This window comes from Mixophyes fleayi, chromosome 9 (assembly GCF_038048845.1).
Source record: "Mixophyes fleayi isolate aMixFle1 chromosome 9, aMixFle1.hap1, whole genome shotgun sequence".
NCBI classification, from domain to species: Eukaryota; Metazoa; Chordata; class Amphibia; order Anura; family Limnodynastidae; genus Mixophyes; species Mixophyes fleayi.
This window is the reverse complement of record NC_134410.1, coordinates 95619264-95631651: the sequence shown is the minus strand read 5'-3', so window position 1 is coordinate 95631651 and position 12388 is coordinate 95619264. Positions and strand designations below refer to the sequence as shown.

General features: G+C 38.4%; 1 protein-coding gene across 3 annotated transcripts in view; it reads right to left on the bottom strand.

The window, feature by feature from the left end:
• Positions 1-12388, bottom strand: part of ASTN2 (astrotactin 2) — a 570610-nt gene that overhangs the window by 31927 nt on the left and 526295 nt on the right. The gene's annotated exons all lie outside the window — the stretch shown is intronic.

Sequence of the window (12388 nt, the reverse complement as noted above, 5' to 3'; positions counted from 1 at the left end):
GCTCACTTATACCCGTATTCAAATAAGACGTTTTTTGAGGTCCGCTTGTACTTGAATACGGATGTATGTGTGTGCAATTTCCATCCGTTTAAAAAAAAAATTTACTTTGCCTTTCTTAATGAATAAGACCCATAAACTGCAAGTACCAATGTAAAACTGTTCATACACTGGCTGATCCCACCTTCAGGCACCTGCATTTCTGTCAGATTATGTACATGGAAGTGGATGCAACTATAAAATATGGACGTTCTACACTCGACACTTTTAGCGAGGTTGAATAATGATGAATACACAGTTAGAAGCCGTCTTTGGCTGATCTCTGTCAGATGTAGATCTAAATATGTGGTCTTTGTGCCCATACATGTTGTGATTTAGGTCTAAAATAGTCTAATTGCAGAATTTCAGCAGATATTTCTGATTTGTTTACAGATGATAAGGATAAGAACTTATATTTCTTTATTATTATTATTATTATTCTTTATTATTACTTTCATATTTTACCTTCTTGCTGCCTGGACTGTGTTTGCACTTCAACTTGCTGTTATTAAGCAGCAAGAGAGTTTGACTCTTCCCCACCCACTGAGGAAGCTTCTAGTTGTGGAGGCAAGCACAGTAAATCCAGTGAAAAGAGAGGGATCTCTAGAAAAATGATGAGATATGTGCTTAAGTTACCTAGAAACACAAGGTGACATAAGCACATACACTTATAACTAAAGGAGCTAAGAACTAAATGTTTGTAAATATATATTTATAGGACAATGATGCTATTCCTTCCTATCCAAATGCCTTTGAGTTTGAACATTCAGACTGACTCAGAATAGTGTCAGCATGACTCAAATTTATAATAGCTTCCACACCATATAGCTTTAGTGTATTTGATGCCTGTAACTGTTTCTGGTAAACTATGTGTTTGTCATTTTTGACATAACCATTTCTTTAACCATTTCAGATACTAGGATATATACACACTGGCTGCAGGGTGTTTACCCCGTTTGTGTGCCTAAAGTTGAGTTGGACACCGATGTATAAAAATGTATGCTCAAATAAAGCTGCATATTAAAATACCATATTTACACCCATATTGTCAAGGCTTAGTAGAGTTGGATCCTTGGTCTGCCCAGTTTAGCACTACTTCCAGCAAGGCACGGAATCTAACGGGCAGATGTTTTTCACCAGGGACCGCCGCAAGGTGGTTTGGTCTTAGCTGTGTCTACTCCGCAGGTCACAGCCCTCACTGGAAGTATCAGGCGAGACCTTTGAGGTAAGTCCTAATTATAAAATCAATTAAAATGCCATTGACCGGCACTGGTTGAACCAGATATCCCACTGATGCTGAACTATATTTATGAACAAACTTTGATGACACTTACCACCGCTAGAAACTAACATCTCAACACATTCAATTGTCAGAAAATATAAATTAAAGGTGGTTCTCAATGAGGTATGTGTGATGGATGGGGTTGTGTATGTGCAAATAGATAAAACCAAAAGAACAGCACAGCACCTATATGTAGACACATATTATGGTACACAAATGTTGCATGATGTGTGCTGCATGCAGAATGGCTAATTATAGGATATCTGTTTAGCTTGTGCAGTGAGAAGCTATCAGCATGATAATATAACTAGGCACCAATTTTTCAAATCTTCTCAATTAATATGTAGCAATACACTTTGAAGTTAATATAAATGATGGGAAGACTTTAATCAAACCATACTAGCATAAGAACAATATTTAATTTATGTGTTAGTCCATTTAGAAAAATTCATATTATATAAGCTTTATTACATATTTTTCTTCCAAGCCTGAGGGGTCTGATACATTATAATTGTTATTTTTTAATGAATACAAATAAAATTAATATTTTTAATATTTCAACTTGGTGGATTAGGAGTGTCTCTATTAAACACATTCTAATCTTCAAGTCTAAGAATTAGCCTTGAGGTAATGTCAAGAGAGCACCCACATTATAATAATTCATATGATCACACTAGGAGGTAAATGTATTAAGTAACGGATTCTGTAAATCACCGATATTCGGCGAATTTGCAGAGGAAATTTAAAACGGCAAGGGCTTTCAAGGCAAGTACCCCGGACCCACCTCCATTACTCTTTTAATGTCGGCATAGTGATTAGCGACATTATTAATGTTGCAAATCACACTAGCGGTAATGGGAACCTGTCAGTACAGTGGAATAGTAGGAATTTAGCCTGCCGACATTTTCATGTAGGGAGGTTAAATGCCGAGATTTCATGTGCCAGAATCCTGACCGCCACTGTGGCAAAGCAGTAAATTTAGAACAAGGGGCTCTTGGTCATGTGACCTACAGTTCAGGAAAGTCATCTGCATCCATATTTTTTAATCCTGGTTTAAATTACATATGTTTCTTATGTGTTTATATATTTAACTGGACACACATATTTAGCTATTGCATAAATAAATGTGAAAAGAACAAACTAAAACATCCACAAATGGGGTCCACATAATAAGTTCTGTTATACCTTTTCAGAACCGAATTAGCTGTAACTGCATCCTGGGAATTGGATGTCTAACATCACCACACAGTCTCTCTTAGTCTTTGCCTGAGGAATAGGTTACTGTATATTGTTCATGATCTTGACCTTTGGTTTTGTCCAACTGTGAACTCTGAACTCTGGACCAGCTTTGTTCCTGATCATACATTTGCTACAAGACCTGACCTTGGCATGTCTCATTTCTGAACCTATTCTGGCACCCCTTACCCTTGGTCTGTTCTAAATCTTGCTTTTTCATGTTCTGTGTCTATACCTTATCACTCCCTACGCAACTATACTTATTGAGTGGCCATGATTACTGACAATTTGAAAAATATGAAGTCAAAATCAAGAACCAAGGTTTAACTAAACTCTTCCTGACCTTCACTTCTAAGTTATGATGTCGAACACAATGGTGCATAGGGTTACTTGCTTATACAACTTTATGAATACCGTTAAAGAAACTCAATATTGTTACCTCCTTGTTAAGTCTTTTGAATGCCCATCTGAGTAAAGAATGTCTGATAAAGAACTCTATGGACATTCTTTTATTAACCCAGCAAGCACAGCGTGTACTGAACCCTCCCTCATGATGGTATCCAGCGCCCCTTGTGTCTTTACAAGTGTGGTAGTTGGTAATTGAGGGCTTTTGGGAAGTGTCTACAAGCTTCAGCTACATAATCTAAAAAAATAATAATCTGTAAACATTTTATTTATTTAGGTTAAACATGGATTATAACTTCCTCGGATAGTTACACTTGAAGCTCTCAGAAAGACAAAATATTACTGCTATTAAATAATTGACATGAACAAATAGCAATGTGTGCACAAACTGTGAACAAGAAAACTACATAGGGTAAAAGCAAGAAAAAAAATAATATCTTAGTCACTACAAGTAGAAACAAAAGTGCAATTACTACACAACCTGAAATGGACATGCATGCAGTTATATATGTACAGTACCACTAGATGGTGATAAAGAATACTTGTTACTCTTACAGGAAGTAAGAACACACATGACAATTAACCTAGTTTAACTAATAAACAGCAGGCTTCTCTGCCTGTTTTTTGTGAATGCACCCTCACCTCTCTCTACTATTATCTGATTACCAAGTGAAGTAGTAATGCTTTTGAAGTCTATGAAGAAAGAAAGTGTCACTGTGACCATTATTCAAACTCAATGATTTAATGTGCCAGAATGATAGCACTTCTTTGCCTTTCTGTTTATGGGTGAAGAGGTTTGATAGCATGAGCTGCATTATTTAAGCAAAAGTATTTGAAAAAAAGGTATTTTATGTATGTTAATATTTAATTATGTAATTATTGCTAATTATAGTAGTAGAACAGGCCAATTTTAGGAAAGAATAAATAATTGGATTTAACCTGCCATCATTGAGGTTGGGTCATAATGACCTGGGACATTTTAAATTATGAATATCTTTTTACTTAGTTATGCGATGTTGCCAAACCTCTCAGTAGCTGAAGTTAGGGCCCAGGATCTTGCTTCCTATTTCAAGGACAAGATTGGTAAAATCAGACTTGAAATGGTATAATCTCCCTCAACTACCAATCAGTTCAATTCCTTTCCAGCATTCACTGACACCCTCTCTTTATTTAATCCCACAAATGAAGAAACAGTTTCTACTCTCTTCTTATCTTCCTACTCTACCTCCTGTCCTCTTCATCCCATACCCTCACAAATTGTAGAACCCTGTTTCATGTGCTCATTCCACCTCTAACTAAAATCTGTAATATCTCTCTCTCTACTGGTATCTTTCCATCACTATTCAAGCAACCAGTGATTACTCTTTTTCTAAAAAAAAACAAAACTCTCTCAAATTACCGCACAATCTCTCAGCTCTCATGCCCTTCCAAACTTCTCGAGCGAATTGGCTACACTCGCATCATACTTTTCCTTTGTGCAAACAACCTATTGGATCCTCTTCAATCAGGCTTTCGCTCTCAACACTCCACAGAGGCTGTGCTGACCAAGGTTGTCAATGATCTGATCACAGCTTAAACTAAAAGTGATTACTCTCTTCTAATTCTCCTGGATCTCTCTGCTGCATTCGACACTGTTGACCACTCTCTCCTCAAATAGACGCTACAAACCCTAGGTCTTCAAGACACTGTCCTATCCTGGTTCTCATCCTAGTTTTCTAATCGCTCTTTCAGTGTTAATTTCTCTGGAACAACCTCCACTCCGCTTTCTTTATCAGTTGGAGTAGCACAAGACTCAGTCCTAGGTCCTCAGCTATTTTCTATCTACACCACTTCTCTAGGAAAACTAATAAGCTCCTTTAGATTTCAGTATCATCTCTATGCGGATGATACACAAATTTATCTATCCTCTCCTGATCTCTCACCATCAGTGTTGTCTCACGCTACTGACTGTCTTTCTGCCATTTCATCTTGGATGTCCTCTTGCCAACTCAAACTCAATCTTTCAAAAACAGAATTAATAATATTCCCACCCAACAATAGAAGCTTCCTGTCTGACATTTCTATTTCTGTTGACAACATGACCATAAATCCCACTCCGCAAGCTCGCTGCCTAACTGTAATCTTTGATTCGCAACTATCCCTTGTTCCACACATCAACTCTATATTTACATCATACTGCATACATCTAAAAAACATTTCCAGATGTACATATCTCACACAAGACATTGCAAACACTTTAATTCATGCACTCATCATCTCTCGCATTGACTATTGTAATTCCCTCCTTACTGGTCTTCCCAAAATCAGACTCGAGCCCCTACAATCTATTTTGCACTCAGCGGCAACATTGATTTTCCTTGCAAATTGTTTTACATCTGCTTAGTTACTCTGTCAGTCTCTACATTGGTTGCCTGTTTTTCAAAGAATCCAATATAAAATTCTTCTACTAACATACAAGTCCATCAACAAAAATGCACCAGCATACATCTCCTCAATTGTCTCAAAATATCTCCCAACTCGACACCTCCATTCTGCACAAGATCTGCATCTCTCTTCCACTCTTATCACTTCCTCACATTCTTCATTACAGGACTTTTTTCAGGCAGCACCCACTTTATGGAATTCACTCCCTTGCACCACAAGTGTTCTCTGAAAACACACCTCTTCAGACAAGCTTATAATATTCCTCTACCACCCTCTTAATTTCCCTAGGTTACCCTATTACCACCCTCTACACAGCTAACACAAGGCAACAACCCTCTGACCAACATAGTTGTGTGACTGAGCATACAGCCCACTAAATACTTTGTAACCTGTGCATTCTAGCTGGACAAATATTTAATATGATGTAGCACTTACCCTTCTGTTTTAAACCATTGTCCCATAGATTGTAAGCTTGCGAGCAGGGTCTTATTACCTCTACGTATGCATGTATTACCCAGTATTGTTTTATTGCTGTTTGTTCCCAATTGTAAAGCACTACGGAATCTGCTGGCTCTATATAAATAAATGTTGATGATGATGATGAAGATGCCTCCAAACCTGTTTCCCACTAGCAGTCAGTCAGCTGATGACAGCGCAGAGAACTAGACGGGCACAAACTCCAAAAATGTTATTATGAACCAACCTCTATGTGGGTGTAACAATTTTGTGCCAATTTAGTATGTGATGTTTTACATAAAAATAAAAGACAAATTCTTCCAGAGTTTACTAAAACATGTGGTAGAGATGGTTATTCATCTATATTTGGCTTTCAAAAAGATGTTATGATTGTGTCCCATATTCCTAAGAAAAATAATATGTCAACTTTACACCATGATGAACAAACTGATGAGTTAACTGGAGAAAAGAAGGAACCAGAAACAAACACATTTTATAACTTAACAAAAGGTGGAGTAGAGGTACAATTCGAGAATGGCCCCTGACTATTTTTTATACCATGCTAAATATGGCTGGAATCAATACAATCACAATATATTGGTGTAATAATAATGGTGTGAAGCAAAATCAACATAAATTCATCAAAACCTTGGGTCTTGCTCTCCTAAATGAACATTCGAGCATCTGCAAAGATGTATTTCATTTACCAAGAGAATGCAGCAAAAGAATTAGCGATTTCACTGGAGAATCTTCAGAGGAGCCACCAGCAAAAGTACCAGGAGTTCGAAAAAGACGTCAAGTGTGCACCGCTAAATAAGATTGTAAAACCTCTTATACAAATTTATATGCCCAGAAAACCATAATTCATGTTGCAGTGATTGTAGTGATAAGCTGGGTGAAACTGATTAGTTGTAAGACTGATTTTGTTTTTGTATTGTTTTAATTTTCAAAGATATGCTTAAGTCAACGAAAATGTCAGATGCCGTCCCTGCATCCCCTCACTCACACAGGAACAGTCGTCTGCTGCTTACTTCAGGGCCGCATCTGGTTTCTTAGCAACCAGGCGCACTAGTTCCGGCCATCGGTCCACTCCTTGTGAGCATGCGCATCCCGTTGCTAGGCAATAGGACTTTATTCTGAGACCCAGCAGTGCTTTCTTACGTCACAGCCGCTGGTATTATTCGTAGACATTCTTCCCTATATAAATGAGACTTTGGCACCACTAGGGTGCCAGAGTATCAGGTCACCCTATGCTCCAGCGCTCCAGGTTCTGCGTCCTACTTTTGGTTGACCTCCCGGCTTCTGACTCAGCTGCTCCTGACCCTGATTTTGGATATTCCATTGGGCCCTGTTTGCTTATCCTGGTATTTGACTTCTGGCTTCCATACTACCCTTTTGGTTTAATCCCTTGTACCTTGCATCCCGCATGGCTTGACTTTGGACTGTTTAAACTACGCTTATTCACTTGCTACTTCATTTGTAGCTGGCTTGGAGAACCACGACCTGCACATCATCATTATCATTTATTTATATTATTATTATTATTATTATTATTATCTCCAACATATTCCGTAGCACTTTACAATTGGGAACAAACACAGTAAACTAATAAACAAACTGGGTAAAACAGACAAAGAGATGAAAAGGCCATGCTTGCAAGCTTACAATCTATGGGAAAATGGGAGTTTGAAACATGAGGTTAAGTCTAAATTTTGTATTTCAGTCCAGCCAGACTGCAAAGGAAAAAGTGACTCATAAGCTAAATGATCCTGTCACACAACAATGTTGGTCAGGGGGTAGTTGTCTTGTGTGAAATTGTGTAACGGGTAGAAATAGGGTATTGTAGTGAGGTTAAGAGGGTGGTTGAGGAATATTATAAGCTTGGCTGAAGAGGTGGGTTTTCAGAGAAGGCTTGAAAGTTTGTAGACCAGAGAGTCTTATTGTGTGAGGGAGAGAATTTCATAGAGTGGGTGCAGCCCGAAAAAAGTCCTGTAATCGGGAATGGGAGGATGTAATGAGGATGGATGAGAGACGCAGATCTTGTGCAGAACGGAGTTGCCGAGTTGGGAGATATTTTGAGACAAGAGTGGAGATGTATGTTGGTGCAGCTTTGTTGATGGCCTTGTAGATTAGTAAAAGTATCTGTATGTTTCAACCAGTGTAGAGACATACCGAGTGATTCAGCAGAGGAATAACGATTTGCAGGGAAAATCAATCTTGCAGCTGCGTGCAAAATAGATTGTAGGCATTTCCTGCAAGAAAACTCATACCCTCCTTACAGGGGTCCCTGGTAAAGACCAGGGGATAAATGTACCAAGGTCCGATTTTGCAAATCCAGCAATTTTATCGTGAGAGTTGAAACTCACAGATGTATGAAGCTGAGATTTCATGCAAAATCGCCAGAGTTGTGCTTCTGTCAAAATCATTATTTGCAAAATCGCCAGAGATCAAACTCCCGACTGTTTGCCACTGCAGCTATACAAGTCTCCAATGTATGAAGCTGCGAGTAAGCAAACTCAGGAGAGTTTGCTTTCAAACACGCCAGATACAACACGCTGCATGCTAGCAGCGTGTTGTATAAACACATCACTGTTACACTGCCCTGGCAGCTGTAAAAATGGTGAAGAGTAGAAGAAAGTTAAAAAAAAAAAAAAAACGTGGGGTCCCCCCGCTATTCCTGCTTAACCCTAGTGCTGCCTGACTACTACTGGTTCCGTGAAAATAGGGGAAACATTTTGCGTGGGGTCCCCCCGATTTTCACTTAACCAGCACTAAGCAAACCAGCCTGGGGTGGCGGCACTATAGCAGTGGGACACGCAGCAGGGGTCCCCCTGCCATAATGACTAACCAACCCTAGACTGTTCAGCCCTGATAGAGTTAAAATAACAAACGGACGCCATTTTGTTTTGTGGAACTACAGGTCCCAGCCAGCCATGGATGTCAGGGCATGTTGGCATTTGTGGTTCTCCAAGTGCCAACATGCCCTGGCTGCCGTGGGTATGCTGGTGCTTGTAGTTATACAAGCAGCAGCATGGCCACACTATTTTGGGCAACCTGGCTGGCTGGGACTTGTAGTTCCAGAAAACAAAATGGCGTCTGTTTGTTATTTTAACTCTTTATCACCATTATTACCCTACTACCCACAGCCCAGGGGTAGTAGGAAGAGCCCTAGTGCTATCAGCACTGGGCTAGGGGTCTCTAGGGGGGGCCCGCTCATTTTTTTTGGCGGACCCCACTCCCTAGGGAATCCAGTCCAGGGCTGAACAGTCTAGGGTTAGTTAGTCATTATGGAACTTTCATCTATTCTTTACAGTTTTTACAGCTGCCCTCCTGCAGCTGTATGAAAGCCAGTGTAACAGTGATGTGTTTACAACTCGCTGCTACAACACAGGAGAGTTAGCTAAACTCGGGAGTGTTTACATCGCAGTAAATCGCCAGAGATGACCAGCGATTTTGAAGATCAGTGTCAAAATCGCAGCTTGATACATTTCAGGTTTTTTTTACTAATATCGCGGTTTCACACCCGCGATTTGCTGAGATTTTAACACGCTGTCAAAATCGGACCTTGATACATTTACCCCCAGGAGGCGTGTTAGTCTCCGTGCCTCCAAGTTTAACTGTGTCAATACTGTCAAGTGGCCATCAATCACCAAGCCCATGACAGAAAAAGTTTAATTTTAGATGAAAAGTTTATTTTTAGTTAAGATATTTGCAATAACACAAACGTTGTCCATTTCATTGATTTTTTTTAAGACAACGTAGAAATAAAAATAAGTTCCTTCTCTATTCTCTATGACTTTTTTTATGAAAATATCTCATTCAATAGTTCATTATTCCAAATATACAGTCAAGGCCAAACGTTTTGAGAATGATACAAATATTATTTTTCACAAAGTCTGCTGAAGAGTGGTCTCATGAAGAGTGGTCAGATGAATTGCAATTAATTTCAAAGTCCCTCTTTGCCATGACAATGAACTTTATTCCAAAAATATTTCCACTGCATTTCAGCCCCACCACAAAAGGACCAGCTGACAGCAAGTCAGTGATTCTTCTGTTAACACAGGTGAGAGTGTTAACGAGGACAAAGCTGGACATCACTCTGTCATGCTGATTGCATTAGAATAACAGACTGGAAGATCTAAAAAAAAACATGGTAATCTGCAAGGAAACACGTGCAGTCATCATGATTCTTAAAATTTCAAAATCAGGCATAAAATATACCCGGGTCATAATGACCCACCTCAACATCCATGTTACAAGTTTCCACCACAATGACGTTGGGTTAATTTAACATTCTATACTTATTTTGCTAGCTTTCCTGTACCAACACCCACTTATTCATTTGAAACCATAGAAGTGAGATGATGAACAGAAGAATTTGAAAATGGAAATGGATTGCCCAATTTAAAACCAGTTTTTGGAGCATGGTATTCACAAAATACCCTTAAATTCAGTGCACACACAGTAAATTCAGATTTAATTACATCCAAACTGTATTTGAGAGCCATTGTTGTAGACGCAAAAGATCTCATAAACTGGCCACACTCTGAGATCCTGGTGTTCAGATCTAAAGTCGATTACACAAGCTGATGGTCACTTTTAGAGTCAATGGGGACTGTTACAGTGGTTGAAAAATGACTGCTCGCATAGGCCAACAGTGGTTATTTAGTAACATTTCCGATAATGATTTAATCGCTTTAATATGATCATCTTTGGACAAGGCAATAGTTTTGGAGCCACATATATCGAAGTGTGTGGTCAATATTAGATTTCTACTTTTTGTTCTTATTCTCACCAGCTACACTGAAGAAGGGATAAATGTGATAAAGATACCCATAGCAGCAATGCTTAATACATGTCCTCTCATCTTTTTACATTTCTTTATTTCTTACATCATGGAATCAAAATTGACTTATTCTGTAATTGCTGTCAATGATAAATTAAAACAAATATTGATCAAGACCCATCAGGTTAACTAGGGACTGTTGGTAACCAACAATTTTTAAATCATTCCACATATTCTCTTTGGTATTAAAGTCTATACTTTGACTGGGCAAGGCCAAGACCAAGACTGGACCAAGACATTGAATCAGCATCTAGAATGTGTGGGATATAAATATTCAGTCTTTTTTCCAAGATTTATTTCCAGCCATTTTCCAGGCTATTTTGACAAGTTTTTCAGTCCCTAAAGTAGAAAAGCATCTTCATTGCATTATGCATTCACCACCGTGCTTCCTGGTAGGGATACTTTTCTTAGGATGATATGTGGTGTTAGTCATGTGCAAAACAAAGTGCCTACCATTGAGATCAAAAAGTTTACTCCTGGTCTCATCTAAGCATAGAATGTTCTTTCACTTGTATCAGGGTCTCTCACATGCATTCTGGCAAACTCTAGGCAAGATTTTAAGTGAGTTCTTCTTTTTTGCCCCCCTCCTGTGTGGTGTATATTGGTGAACTGCCTGGACTTCTATGTTGTCAAAGGGACAGTTTCTCCCTTCTCTCCAAGGAAGACTGTAATTCTCTGAGAGTTATCATAGGTGTTTTGGTGGTATTAATGAACTGATGAACAGGTATTTTTCAGTTGTATCACTTTAATTATATAGGGATTGGACTGTAATCAATTTATTATGTGATCTCTGAAGACAACTTATTGTAAAAGGGTGACTGTTTATGCAATCAATCAGTGTCTTAGTTTTATTTCTTAGTTGCTGACTAAAAAAAAGTTCAGTTGTTTTTGTATTTGATATTACATATTTTGTGTTGATCAGTGGTAAGAATTCCAGAAAGAATAAATGATTATTTCATGATAGAAATGTGGTCCTCTGTAGAGAGGGCGCTGATGGTGGCCTTTCCGTCTTCAGATAAGATGCAGCCAACCCGAAGGCAGAGATAGACAAGTCACCCAATAAAGTCAAGACCCAGGCAATGATGACGTTGTTAAAGGGAGAAGTAGGATGAGGGAAAAAGGTAGATTGAGTTTTTTGGTGTGATCAATTATTGACATTATGCGGTAAAATTTGAGCTAAGGTTATCAATTCTCCTAAACAATAATACTATTCTATTACTAAACAAATTGTATACCTGGATTTATACATCCCAATCTTGTTTTGTTTACGATGGTATCATTTCCTAATACAGTATGACATAAAAAAATTAGTTTGCAAGAAAACCTTTTAAAATCACTAAGATGCAACAAATCTATTGCAATAGTGCCAATTGTGTTTGAATGATTAAAAAATATTCTACAGTACTGAATAGTGCATATTTTTCTTATTTCAATAATAAAAGCCAAGAGTCTTAACAACTTGTGGGATCCAATGAACTACTGAGTAAGGCACAAGTCTTTGATTATATTTTGTGTTACATATTATATTAGATTGTATGTGTTTACATAGCTTTCCCTTCGCATATTGTCTTACTTTGCTGAAACATTTGGTAGTGTTCACTCTATCACTATTTTCCATGCATAACAATATTCACTTTCTCAACAGGCCAAAGCTGTAATGTCAGCACTTAACTTATCCAGCAGTGAATGAGTGATGATTGTGC